This window comes from Solanum dulcamara, chromosome 1 (genome assembly GCF_947179165.1).
Source record: "Solanum dulcamara chromosome 1, daSolDulc1.2, whole genome shotgun sequence".
Taxonomy (NCBI): Eukaryota; Viridiplantae; Streptophyta; class Magnoliopsida; order Solanales; family Solanaceae; genus Solanum; species Solanum dulcamara.
In genome coordinates this window covers 54,977,558-54,992,976 of record NC_077237.1, presented here as the reverse complement: position 1 = coordinate 54,992,976, position 15,419 = coordinate 54,977,558, and positions in this window count along the sequence as shown.

Sequence of the window (15,419 nt, the reverse complement as noted above, 5' to 3'; positions counted from 1 at the left end):
TGGATCATTAGTACTCTTATTCTCATAATTTTGTGACCACTTTTGTATAACATGCAAACGTCTTGTAGAACTTCATATACTTTTAGAATAAACTTGAATACTTAATTCGACTTTATAAAAGTAACTTGAACCTGAGCACATCCATAAAGAGCTTAAGATGAAATCTCATTGTAACTTTGTTTAAGTTTCTTATGATTCTTTAGGCATAAAAACTCATAATAGACTCGAAGCTCTTTACTTGACTTTAACTTAACAAATTAATCACTTAAGAACTCTAAAGGAGACTGACATGCCGGACTTGATTTATTATAGACTACTCCAAGTTGGTGATAGTATGATCCTTTTAGAAAGAAGGTTGCTTGACAAGTGTATAACCAAAAGAATAGAGTATAAGATTTGATATGAAAATAATTTTCAGATAACTTTTTCGTAAGAAGTTCTAACAAGAAAGAATGTCTAAATATCCCTTGTTAGATGCAATAAAGTAATCCAAAAGCCTTACATCCTCACTATTAGGCCAAAAACTCACTAATTGAGCTAAGGAACAAGAAATTCAAATGCAAGATGACTTTAACCGACAACCATACTTCACAACTCTATAAGCATAATAATAATACAATGAAGTCAAGAAATAAGAAAAATCGATACCTCAATTCCCTTTACAGAGGGTCTTCCTAACAATAGAATAGTAAAAATAACTCATTTGATAAATTTATAATTTTTAGAATTTGTACGATATGAAAAGGAGGAATTTTTTTTTAACATACATTGAATTTGAACTTGGATAACTTGAGGTAAGTAATCAACTTCCTTTCGATGATTGAATAAATTATAAAAAAAAAATTGTACACAATCATACCAGCGTGCAACCTCTAACATATTGGTGCACTATCTTGCAAATGATAATATTTAATTAGTTCTTTATCACAGTGAATGTAAGTATGTATGAAAGTTTATGTACAAGTGGATAGAAAATTGCTGCAATTTGTAAAAAAATTGAGTTGCTTCGTTTTACTTTTCTTTTGAAATGTAGAAATGAAAGTGAAAGGAAACATTAATTATGCCTATCCCCTTTAATAACTGCCACCACTTTCAATTAGAATGTTGTACACTCCTTCCACTTCCACGTGGAAGTGGAAGGGCACACCAACAGTTTTATTGTATCCCATTATATATATATATATTACGTAGGTTCATGAAAAAATATATATAAAATTTTAAATATATCACAATTAAGATAAAAATAATTTTGAATAAAATCTACCTTATATAATAATAATTTTGTGACATAACTATATTTACTATCTCTGTTGAAATATCAATAAATTATAAAAATTCTATAAAATGATTCATAAACAAATATATCGTAACTAAATAACATTTTTATAATTATTTGATTCCTTTTAGAAAGAAACTAAAGATATATATATATATATATATATATATATATATATATATTTATTTATCAAATTTAATTTAAAAATCTATGTTTCCGAACACGGGCGAGGTTACATTAAAACTTCTCAAATTTAGGCTTGTATGCTTTTAGCACGAAACAAAGAAAAATCGTAAACACCTGAGGTGTTACAATAGTTGATCATCATTAAATCATAGTCACCACTTCGTTCATAAAGGCTTTCTTTGAACATTATTAAACTCATAATCAAACTCATGAAAATCATCTTTAAACTTCATAATAATGTTTGAAATTATCTTTATTCATGGGCATTCATAATATAACTTGAAATCATCCAATTTATTGTAGAAACATCATTGCAATGATCATTAATAACATCTAAAAATGAAATTGAAATAGTCTAATGCAATTCATCAAACCTAGGGTTAATAAACAATTGAGATTTAAACAAATGTGCGAGGAAACCTTGAGACTCCATGGGTGAAAGAAAATCATGGATCAATCCTCACATACCTTGGTAAAATCAACTCAAAATTGAAGAAGAACTGTGATTAACTTGAAACCCTAGCTTGAAGTTTGAAGGAAATCTTGAGAGGATTTGTGATCTTCCCTTAGGGAAATTTTGAAGAATGATTTAGAATAGAGGGAATTTTGAAGGGTTGGGTAGTTATATGCTTGAACATGGCCATAATAATGTCTAGGTACAGTGAACCAAACTTTGAAAAAGACAACATTACCCTTCATTAAATTCTGAATTTTGAACATACGACTAGGGTTTTACGAGTCGTCCTCAAATCTATGGATCATTGACTTGAGTCGTCATTGCAGGCTTGTGGAAGGTTTGATTTTAGGGCCTCTGATTTTTTCTTACACAAGGACTCATAAACCTCCTTAGACTTGTCAAAACCGCTCATCCTGCAAATTTGAAAATCTGTAAAATATTAGACTCTGAAATTTTGCTATGAGTCGTCCTTACAACTCGTCAACATGACTACAAGTCGTCCTGTTGAGGCATAGGATTTCTCCTAACGGTGGTCCTGGATAGGCCCTTAGGACTCACTTTATGAATCATTCCTACGAGTTTTATAAAGGACTACGAGTTGTAGTGTGACTCATCAACTTGAGGACATGGGATATTTGAGAGATTCTTTATGTTTCTAACTTAACAACTTCTGGGGTCTTACAGAATTAAAATCAATCAAGAATATTTTTTATTGCTATGCAAGTTGATGACTTAAAATGAACTCTTAATAAGTTTTCAAAAGGCAATAGATAATTTGCTTATAGAAGTTGGAATAACGAACTTGCAGAATTCTTTGGTCTGAAGTACCACATCATTAAAGAAAATATCCATAAAATGAGATAGAATGAAGAACATTTCTCTAAACCTTTTATACACACATGAGCTCCAGAATGGTGATATCAACTTGCAACAGATTCATTCGAGTGAAAATGTGTTTGATTTATTCACCAAGTCCTACCAACTATAATGTTTTAGAAGATGACGCATAAGATTGAGATGCGAAGTTTCAAGTCTTTGGATTGTTGTTCTCATTAGGGGAGTTAATACACAATGTACTCTTTTTTCCTCACATGGCTTGTCCTATCGGTTTGCCTTGTAAGGTTTTTAATGAGACATCCAAAATGCGTATTATTAATATGTGTACTCTTTTTCCTTCTCTAGAATTTTCCCCACTAAGTTTATCTATTAAGGTGTTAACGTGTGACGACCTAATTTTTCTGGTCAGGATGGCACCTACTATAACTGTAACACCCCCTAAAATATTGTATGTGGTGTTTAAATTGTTGATGAAAATGATACTGCTTCTGTATTTTGGACATAACTTTTATAGAATAGTCCAAATTAGGTGATTTAAATTTTTGAATAACTCCAATGGCATTACTTACAACTTTCATGATACCATATCTTAAGATTAGGATGATACATAGGTCAAATAAATTAATTTTTGTAAGACATGGTGTTGTGGTGAAATGGAGTATTTGTAGAATAAAAGTCATATCTCACAATAGGATGCTCCAAATTGGTTGATTCTTGAACGACATGAAAAATATATGTCTAGATCTAGAATTCATATGTAGACACCAAATCCTAATTAGAAATTTATCTTATTCAAATACAGCTCCGGAAAAGGGTATTCCGTTAAAAGAAGGTTCATCTCACCAATCATGAAAAGATCTAGATCCATTTGACATCATCCATGACATCAATAGTATCATCCATGATATCACAATCCTCCATTGAATTTTCAAGATCATCCTTTGTAATTATTTTTATTTATTGTTAGGTCTCTCCTCCACACCTATAAATACCACCTTGTTTTCTCATTTTATTCATCAAGCTTTCTCAAATAACTTTTCTCTCTATACACTTCTTTACTCATTCTCAAATATAGTTTTAATTTTTAGTAGTGTAGAAATATTATTCCGGTGATTCTTATACTCTGGATAGTTCACAAAATACTCCGGCAATGAGAAATGGCTAGGAGTTCAAGAGTGGTCATTGAATTCTTCGATTCGGAGTAAAGTATTGAATTACAGCTATGTAAGGCTATTCGTATTTTGGATTGAGTTAATCCATATGCTCAATATTTAAATTCATCGTAATTGAGTTATACTTGAGTTTTACCCAAATCTTAAATTTTAAATGAATTAATTCTTCTTCTATTGAGTTAGATATATTTATACATTGAGATTATTATTATTTTTATCTCTCATATTATTAAAACTATTGTTCATGGCTTCTTTCCCATGAACCCTAATTGATTTAATGTTCATTAATATTTTTACACATATTTTGAGTAAATATGTTGGCTTTTAATATTTATTGACAAAAAAATGATTTGAATTATTACTATATATGTATTTTATTGAGTTTTGAAAGAGCAAAAAAATTGAGTTTAAATGAATTTGAGTATCTGATGTTTTGAGCAAGATGGTTTGATGAGATGTAAATAATATTTTGAAGTGAAATGATTGATAAAGAGGTAATAAGATGAGTTTGATATTTTTACAATAAGAATAAATGATGATGTTAATATGAGCACATATTTTGGGAGTAATATTGAGCACCGAGTTTGGTAAGAGTTTAATTGACTCAAACCTCAGAACTACATAGCCAGCGTAGGATGGAGGCTATACCTCTTAAGTCCCAAAAAGAAGACTTCAATGATTAGATCCAAGATAGTGATGTCCTTTAACCTAGCAAGGTATTGGATGTGGCAATGACATTCCTTCATTGTATTATCACTAGCTCATAAGCGATGGTTGTCGGTTAGAGAAACTCCCAACTGAGTAAGCATTTCTTATTCTTCTCCTTCTTATTATTATTATTGTTATTAAACTTGCGTTACATATTGATGTTGAGATGATGTTGAGTTCTGAGCCGAGTCTTCTTGAGAAAAGTTTCTTAATATTTGTCCTTACTTTCCTTCTATTTTACATACTCGTACATTTCATGTGCTGACGTCATTCGATCTGCATCGTTTTATGATGCAGATACTGGTTTTAGAGATCCTCAATAGGCGCATCCTTGAAGTTCATTACTTTCCACCTATTTGGTGAGTCCTTCTTGTATTGAGAGGAACTCTTTATCCTTTTATTATTATTAAGTATTATGTTTCTTTTGAGGTAGCAATGGACATGTCATTTACATTGTCTGATAGTATTAGAAGCTTCATAGACAGAGTTTGATGATGTAATTGGAGTAGTTCTCCTTTGAAACTACTTCTTCTAAGGATTATTTCTTTCATTTGATATTGATGATGGTGAGCCCATATAAGTATTCTTATTTTTACTTAAGTCTTCCGATGATGAATGAATGAGTGATGAGACCAAGTGATTCTCTTGGAGGCCAGAGATGGTTTCTGAGTGCCGGTCATGCCTAAGGTACCCTCTTGGGGCATGACAAACTTGGTATCAGAGCATAGAGTTCAAGAGTCCTAGGGTATCTACAAGCTTTATTATGGGTGTGTCTTGCACCACACTTATAATCAGGAGGCTATAGAACATTAGAAATTATTTCACTTCTTTCATAATTTGAGTTCGTACGATAGATTTTAACTCTACAAAACTTCCTTTCTAATTCATGCATTTATACGTTGCAAACCATGCCTTCTAAATGTACAGATGGTTAGAGGAATGCTGCCAGCACTGAGGTTCCACATTTATAGATTCCTCCATCGAGAACTAGGGGCCGACCTGCAAGGTCTACTGAGGTACCCCAAATACCTACTATTCATATCACTCCTACTTCAGAGGTAGAATTCAAAGGATCTATTACCATGCTCACTCAATTGGCAGCTACCCAAATGGGTAGCTATAGTTCACCAACGCCTAGCTCTAGCTCTCAAGAGTCATCTTCCACCACAAGGATTAGAGATTTTCTAAGAAAGAACCCGTCAGTCTTCACAAGGTCTAAGGTTAAGGAGGATCCTCAAAATTTCATTTATGAGATATGGAAGATCTTGAAAGAGATGCATACTATCGAGGTTGAGGGTGTTGAGTTTGTTTACTACCAACTCAAGGATGTGGCGAACATGTGATATGACTAGTGGGAGAAGAGTCACAGAGATGATGATGGACCTATAGTTTGGGATAAGTTTGAAGCATTTTTCTTGATCACTTCTTTTCCCAAGAGCTATGGGAAGCAAAAGTTGAGGAGTTTGTGAACCCGAAGCAGGAGAGCATGACTGTAAAGGAGTATAGTTTGAAGTTTATTCAGTTGTCCAAATATTCCCCATAAATGATTCCTCATATGAGGTCCAAGATGAGAAAGTTTGTCTCTACCCTAAGCAAACATATAAAGAGAAAATGTAAGGAAATGCTAATGATTTCTGGCATGGATTTTTCTAGATTGATGGTGTATGCTTAGTAGGTTGAGGATGAAAAGAAAAAGGACCGAGTGGAACACTTAAGAAAGAAGGCTAAGTCTGCTGGGCATGAGAATGAGCAGAAGCAAGGGAAGGGTAACAAGTCCTTCTTTTAGAAGGGGTCTTCTAATTATGCACCTTTTTCAACAAGTGCTTTTACACCTAATCAGAGGTTGCTGAGTCACCAGAACTTTCGAGTTTAGGGTTATTAGGCCCAATTAAATGTGGCTCAAGGTTCTAGAGGAAATCCACCGTGTGTTAGATGTAGGAAGCTCCATTTGGGAGAGTGTCATATGGGCACCAATGCTTTCTATAGATGTGGAAAGATAGGTAACTTCTAGAATGAGTGTCCTTCAAAGAGACAGGGAAATAGAAGTAGTAGAGCTCAGTTTTCTTCTGCAACTCCGCAAAATAGAGGTAATTAGAGAGGTGTAACTTCAAGTGCAGGCGTGAGAACAAACCGTCTGTATGCTATGGGTAGTCGCCAAGACCAAGAGAATTCACCTGATGTTGTTACTGGTATGCTCCGAGTCCTATCTCTTAATATGTATACATTACTTGATCCGGGTGCTACATTATTGTTTGTTACTCCTTACTTGGCTAGTAAATTTGAGATCCTTTCTGAGTGTCTTTTTGAGCCGTTTAGCATGTCTACTCCTGTTGGTAAGTCTATCTTAGCTGAGAGGGTCTATAGAGATTGTATTGTGTCAATCTATCACAAGGATACCATGGCTGACATAGTTGAGTTAGACTTGGTTGATTTTAATGTGATTCTTGACATGGACTGTCTTTATGCTTGTTTTGCTTCAATTTATTATAGGACCCGAATTGTCAAGTTTCAATTTCCAAATGAGCCTATCTTATAGTGGAAAGGGATTTCTGTAGTGCCTGGGGGAAAATTTATTTCCTATCTTAAGCCAGGAAGTTAATCTCTAAGAGGTTCATATATCATATAGTTTGAGTCAAAAATATTAATGAAAAGGCTCCATATCTTGAGTCAGTTCTCGTTGTGAGTGAGTCTCCTGAAGTTTTTCCTGAGGATCTACTCGGAATCCCTCCTGATAGAGAGATAGACTTTGGTATTGATGTCCTTTCTGATACACAACCTATTCCACTCCTCCTTATAGGATGGCTCTCGCTGAGTTGAAAGAATTGAAATAACAGATAAAAGGCCTCCTAGATAAGGGCTTTATTAGGCCAAATGTCTCGCCTTGGGGTGCTCCTGTCCTATTTATGTGAAAGAAAGACGGGTCCCTTAGAATGTGCATTGATTATCGACAACTGAACAAGGCCATAATAAATAACAAGTATCCTCTCCAAGTATTGATGGCATTCAAGAGAGAATTGTGGCAGAAGCCCATAATTCCAGGTATTCCATCCATCCAGGTTCGATAAAGATGTACCACGACTTGAGAGAAGTATTTTGGTGGAGTGGAATGAAAAAAGATATAATAGAGTTTGTGTCCAAATGCCCGAACTGCAAAATGCCAAAGTTGACCACTAAAGGCCTTGTGGAGTGGCTCCAAATATAGAGATCTCAGAATGAAAGTGGGAGATGATCAACATTGACTTTGTTGCTGGTTTATCGCGAACCCATAAACAACATGACTCTATTTGGGTGATTGTGGATAAGATGACCAAATCGGGTCATTTCTTGCCAATTAAGATTACAGACACCGCAGAGGATTATGCCAAACTATATCTTAGAGAGATTGTTAGACCGGATGGAGTTCCTTTATCTATCATCTAATATAGGGGAGCTCAATTCACTGCTTAGTTTTGGAAGTCATTTCAGAAGCGTTTGGGTTCAAGAGTGAACCTTAGTACTGCTTTTCATATGCGGATAGATGGCCAGGTAGAGTGTACGATACAGACTTTGGAAGATATGTTGAGAGCTAGTGTCATCGAATTCAAAGGTAATTAGGATGATCATTTATCTCTTTTTGAGTTTGCATATAATAATAGCTTTCATTCCAGTATTCAAATGGCTCTCTATGAAGCTCTATATGGGAGAAGATGTAGATCACCAATTGGTTGATTCGAAGTTGGTGAAGCTGAGTTGATTGGACCAGACTTGGTTCACCAAGCTTGAATAACCCCAACGGCATTACCTAGTAATTTCATGAATACCATATCTTAATATTAGAAGGATACATAGGTCAAATAAATTAATTTTTGCAAGATATGATGCTGTGATGAAATTGAGTATTTGTAGAATAAAAGTCATATCTCATGGTAGATTGCTCCAAATCGTTGATTCTAGAACGACATAAAAGTATACTTCTAGATATACAATTCATATGAAGATACCAAATCCTAATTAGAAAGTTATCTTGTTCAAATGCAGCTCCAAAAAAAGGTATTCTGTTAAAAGAAGGTTCATCTCACCAATCATGAAAAGATCTAGATTCATTTGACATCAATAGTCCTCCACTTGACATCATCAATGAGATCACAATCCTGCATTGAATTTTCAAGATTATCCTTTGTAATTATTTTAATTTATTATTAGGTCCCTCCTCCACACCTATGAATACCCATCTTATTTCCTGATTTTATTCATCAAGCCTTTTCAAGTAAATCTTCTCTCTATACACTTCTTTACTCATTCTCAAGTATAGTTTTAGTTTTTAGTAGTGTATAAATACTATTCTAGTAATTTTTATACTCCAGGTATTACACAAAATGCTCTGGCGGGGAGAAAAGACTAGGGTTCAAGAGTGGTCATTGAGTTCTTCAATTCGGAGTAAAGCTTCGAATTCCAGGGATGTAAGGTTATTCATAGTATTGGATTAAGTTCGTCTATGCGTCCAATATTTAAATTCATAGTAATTGAGTTATAGTTGAGTTTACCCAAATCTTGAATTCTAAATGACTTAATTTTTCTTCTATTGAGTTAGATATACTTATGCATTGAAATTATTATTATTTTTATCTCTCATATTATTATAATTATTGTTCATGGCTACTTTTCCATTAACACTAATTGATTTGATGTTCATGAATATTTTTACACGTATTTTGAGTAAAGATGTTGGCTTTTAATATTTATTGACAAAAAGAGTGATTGAATTAATATTATATATGTATTTTATTGAGTTTTGAAAGAACAAAAGAATTGAGTTTAAATGAATTTGAGTAAATAATATTTTGAGCAAGATGTTTTGATGAGATGTAAATAATATTTTGAAGTGTAATGATTGATAAAGAGGTAAAATGATGAGTTTGATGTTTTTGCAGTAAGACTAGACGATGATGTTAATATGAGCACATATTTTGGGAGTAGTATTGAGCACCGACTTGGGGACTCAAACCTCAGAGCTACATAGCCAGCGAAGGATGGAGACTATACCTCTTAAAGTCCCAAAAAGAGGACTTTAATTATTGGATCTAAGATGGTGATGTCCTTTACCCTAACAAGGTATTGGATGAATGTGACAATGACATCCCTTCATTGTATCATCACTAGCTCATAAGTGATGGTTGTCGGTTAAAGAAACTCCCAACTGAGTAAGCAGTGCTTATTATTATTATTATTATTATTATTATTATTATTATTATTATTATTATTATTATTATTATTATTATTATTATAATATTGATAATAATAATGATAATTATAATAATAATAATAATAATAATAATGATAATAATGATAATAATAATGATGATAATAATAATAATAATAATGATAATAATAATAATAATAATAATAATTATAATGATGATGATGATGATGATAATAATAATAATAATAATAATAATAATAATAATAATAATAATAGTCTTTGTAAATCGTCTAGTAATAAAATTTAATTGAAAATGCTTGAAAAAGATGATAATTTGTATAATTTGTTATTCAATTTTCAGGATTTAACTGTGACTGTTATAGATGATGATAAGATTTTTGATATCTTGAAGACTGTTAAGGATAAAGATTTAAGAAACAAGATTTTTGATACCATTTTTGATGAAAGTTCTAGTAGTAAAAAAATAAATGAGAAGCCTGCTGATATTATCAGACAACCTGCATATTATTCTATGTCTGATTTAAAACAGATTTTGAATCAAAGAAAATTCTTTTCAAAAGATATTACTACTTCTGATTTACAACAAGAAATTAGTATTTTAAAAGAAGAAATTATTCAATTGAAGAACCAAAACAAAAGCATTGATAAAAGGATTTCAAGTCTGGAAGATTCAAGAACTTTTGATTTACTATTACAGGCTAATAAACCTGACGAAAGTAATAAACAGATTTTGTTAGAACCTAATTTGCCAGATACTGATGATAATTTTTTGACAAATATTAAATTTGATACTAATAATAAATATTTACAGAAGCTCAGTATCATCACTTCACAGAAATTTTATATTAATATTACTTTGCAAATAGATTATAATTTTAGAAAAGAATTTATTGCTTTATTTGATAGTGGTGCTGATGTTAATTGTGTACAAGAAGTGATTATTCCTTCTAGATATTTTCATAAGACTACTCATTGTTTAAGATCTGCTAATGGTAGTAAAATGAAATTACATAATAAATTACCTGAAGCATTTTTGTGTAATAATGGTGTTTGTTTACCTCAAAGTTTTATGATTGTTGAAGATATTTCTTGCCCTATTATTTTAGGTGTACCTTTTATGAATGCTATTTTTCCGTTAAAGCATTGAGATAATAGTAAATTAATTGGTACATTTTAATTTATCATCTAAATTTAATGATTTAATCTTTTCCTGAGTTTTACACTCATTGGCATAATGACCATACCTACCACATTTATGACATTTAACATGCTTCTTATAATCTTTTTTACCAGCTTTTCGTTTATACATTTTTCTATATTTTTTTGAAAATTCTTTCAAATCTATTTTAGATAAATGACGACGCTTAATTTTGTGAGGTTTCTTGTAAAACTTTTCAGTAGAAGGATAAACATTTTTTAGAAGTAATAGGCATATCAATAGCAAATTGATTACAAAGTTCACCCAATTGCTATTTCTCATTTAATCTATTTTTTTAATATGATAATTCATTTTACTATCATTGCAAACATTCAAACCTTCTTGAGTACAAACACTTATAATCTTACCATAAGTAAGTTTTTCATAAGGAATCTTAGCTTCAGTACCACGAAGAGTTTTTCTAACACGTTCAGCAAAAATAGAAAGCAATCCATCAATAAATTTGGATTTCCAATGTTCATGGCTACAATCATGTAACTAACCCATATGCACATTAAAAGCAGTCTTATATTTGTCAGAAGGAGCATTCTAATCTCTTTATCAGTTTTGCCAATAATCGAGGCAAAGGAATCTTCTTCAGTGACGTCCTCAACAGAGGTGGGTTGAATGGTAACATTGTTACCCCCATTAGTCCTAGCATTGCTTGCATTGATAAAATTTAGATAGTTTTGATAATCTTTATAGGAGGGTCGAATACTGGCATTGTCAGCTGTTGAATACGATGCTCCTAGAGTAGAAACTGCTCCGATTAATCATTGATCAAAATAATGAAACTATTTTATTTGAAAATAAATTTTCTAAGTCTAAAATTATCACACGAAGATTAATAAAATGGGAAGAAATTAATTTCCCTGATGAATGGATTATTGTGGAGACTGTTGTCCCTCAAAATATTACCTGTGATGAAATTTTGGAGATTTCACAAACTTCTGATGGAACTGTTAGACTTCGTTTTAAAAATGATAATATTCCTAGAATTACTAATTCTTCTTCTAGATTAACTAGATCTGTTTCTTAATATATTTCACCTGCTAATTATTTAGTAGATATACCCTCTAGGGCCTCTACATCTCAGATTAGAGAAAATATTCTCCAAACTTTTGATCATATTATTTTAGATAAGAATAATATTGCTAGAGGAAGGGATAATTTAAGTGATCCTACAGATTCTTAAATGAATTTTCCAAATGGTTTAGATGGATAGTACAACTATTGATTTTAGTCCGGGTTCACCGGCACGAAAGCAAATATCGATCGAATTTTTTTGCCAAAAATGGAAACCTTTTAGAATATGATTTTTTTCCTCATTTTCCCCAGAAGAAAAGAAAATTTTTCAACATGAATTTTATGCTGATTTGACAAAAGCAAATATTATTTTATCTTTTGTACCATGGTTTATGATTAAACATGTAGGACAATATTTGTCTGTGATTTAACATGAATATCATTTATCCGCTTCTGGTGATATAGTGATTTCTTCTTTTCCTCCTATGCAATCTTTTGATATTCGCCAAGATGGTAAAACCATTAATTTTACTGCCTTCTCTAAACTATTTGAAAATCAAAATGCTGTTTTAAATTGTGAACATGTGAATCTTATTTTAAAACAACAAAATTATGCTAATTATTATTTGAGTATTTTGGGTGAATATATTATGGGTTTGCATAAGAATTTGGATAATTATTTGAAACAGACTAAGATTTTACATGAAAAGATTGATTCTTTTACAAAAAAGAATAAGGAAAAGGTGGAACAAAAAATTATTCGAAATACTTTACAACCACCTCTGAAAGTACCAAATTTTAAAACAGAGTCTTCCAACGACATTGAAAAACTTTTATGAGATATATTAAAAAGTATGGATTTGTCTTCTCATGTAAAGAATCTGGATTTACAACCTCAACCAATTTTATCTGCCAAAGAGGAAGATTTTATTAGACAACGGGCGAGACGTAATTTTTCTATAAATAGAATTAATACCAAGTGGGCTGACAAGCCTATTCAATGTATGTATTATTATAATAGACCTACTCCTGTTGATGTTTTGAATGAAGAATGTGAACATGTATTTAACAATAGTTATAATTATCGAGAGATTTATGAATGGAATATTGATGGCTTTAATGACAAACAAAATTTTACTACTGTGCATAGAATGTTAATGTATAGCACGATTTCTAAAGTTAATAAAAATTCTGATAAAGATATTGCTTATATGATTGTTGCTGGTTTTACTGGTCAATTAAAAGGTTGGTGGGATAATTTTTTAAACCAAGATCAAAGAACTATGATTATGAATACTACAACTGTGCATACTATAGCGGGTCAATTAGTGTATGAGACTACTGATGCGACTACTTCTGAAGGACAAGAAAGGGCTAATGTTGTTTATACTCTAGTTACTACCATGGTTGAACATTTTTGTGGTAGATGGACTGATGAAGCTGAAACAATTAGAATTACTTTACAAAATTTACGCTGTAGATAATTGTCTGATTTTAGATGGTATAAAGATGTTTTTCTAAGTAGAGTTATGGAATTACATGATTGCAGTCATGAACATTGGAAATCCAAATTTATTGATGGATTACCTTCTATTTTTGTTGAACGCGTTAGAAAAACCCTTCGTGGTACTAAAGCTAAGATTTCTTATGAAAAACTTACATATGGTAAGATTATAAGTGTTTGTACCCAAGAAGGTTTAAATGTTTGTAATGATATTAAAATGAATTATCATATTAAGAAAAGTAGATTAAATGAAAAACAACAATTGAGTGAATTTTGTGATCAATTTGCTATTGATATGCCTATTACTACAAGAAAAAAAAGCTTTATCCTTCTAAGGAAATTTTTTACAGAAAACCTCGCAAGATTAAGCGTCGTGATTTATGTAAAACTGATTTGAAAGAATTTCCTAAGAAATATAGGAAAATGTATAAAAGAAAAGTGGGTAAAAAAGATTATAAGAAGCATGTTAAATGCCATAAATGTGGTAGGTATGGTCATTATGTCAATGAGTGTAAAACTTAGGAAAAGATTAAATCATTAGATTTAGATGATAAATTAAAAGATTCTTTGTGTAAAATTCTTTTATATTCTGATAATGATGATTCTCCTTCTGATACAATTAAAACTAGTTCAGATTCTGCTTCTTCTTCTACTGAAAACCAAGTACATGTTTTACAAAATGAAGATTTATATTCAGAGTCTGATCGATCTTTTTCTGATGATGATTGTGTACCCCGTCAAAAGGGATTGCCTTGTGAAAAAGATGATAATTTGTATAATTTGTTATCTAATTTTTAGGATTTAACTGTGACTGTTATAGATGATGATAAGATTTTTGATATCTTGAAGACTGTTAAGGATAAAGATTTATGAAACAAGATTTTTGATACTATTTTTGATGAGGTACTAGTAGTAGCAAAATAGATGAAAAGCTTACTGATATTATCAGACAACCTGCATATTATTTTGTGGCTGATTTAAAACAGATTTTGAACAAAACAAATTTTTTTTCAAAAGATATTACTACTTCTGATTTACAACAAGAAATTAGTATTTTAAAAGAAGAAATTATTCAATTGAAGAACCAAAACAAGAGTATTGATAAAAGGATTTCAAGTCTGGAAGATTCAAGAACTTTTAATTTACTCTTACAGGCTAATAAACCTGATGAAAGTAATAAACAGATTTTGTTAGAACCTAATTTGCCAGTTACTGATGATAATTTTTTGACAAATATTAAATTTGATACTAATAATGAATTTTTACAAAAGCTCAGTATCATCACTTCACAGAAATTTTATATTAATATTACTTTGCAAATAGATTATAATTTTAAAAAAGAATTTATTGTTTTATTTGATAGTGGTGCTGATGTTAATTGTGTACAGGAAGGGATTATTCCCTCTAAATATTTTCATAAGACTACTCATTGTTTAAGATCTGCTAATGGTAGTAAAATGAAATTACGTTATAAATTAGCTGAAGCATTTTTGTGTAATAATGGTGTTTGTTTACCTCAAAGTTTTATGATTGTCAAATATATTTCTTGACCTATTATTTTAGGAGTGTCTTTTATGAATGCTATTTTCCCATTAAAACATTAGGACAATAGTAAATTAATTGATACTTATAAGAATAAGGATTTTCAATTAAATTTTATTACTAGGTCATTTACAAAGATCATTAATCAGATTATTGATAACTTTTAATAAATTAGAAGCAACCTATCAAATAACTTTTAATAAATTAGAAGAAAGTTTAGACATGATTAAACAAAAGTTAGAACAATGTTTTTCAAAAAATTCCTTAGAATTTTGGGATAAAAATAAGATAGAAGCCAAGTTAGAAATTAAGG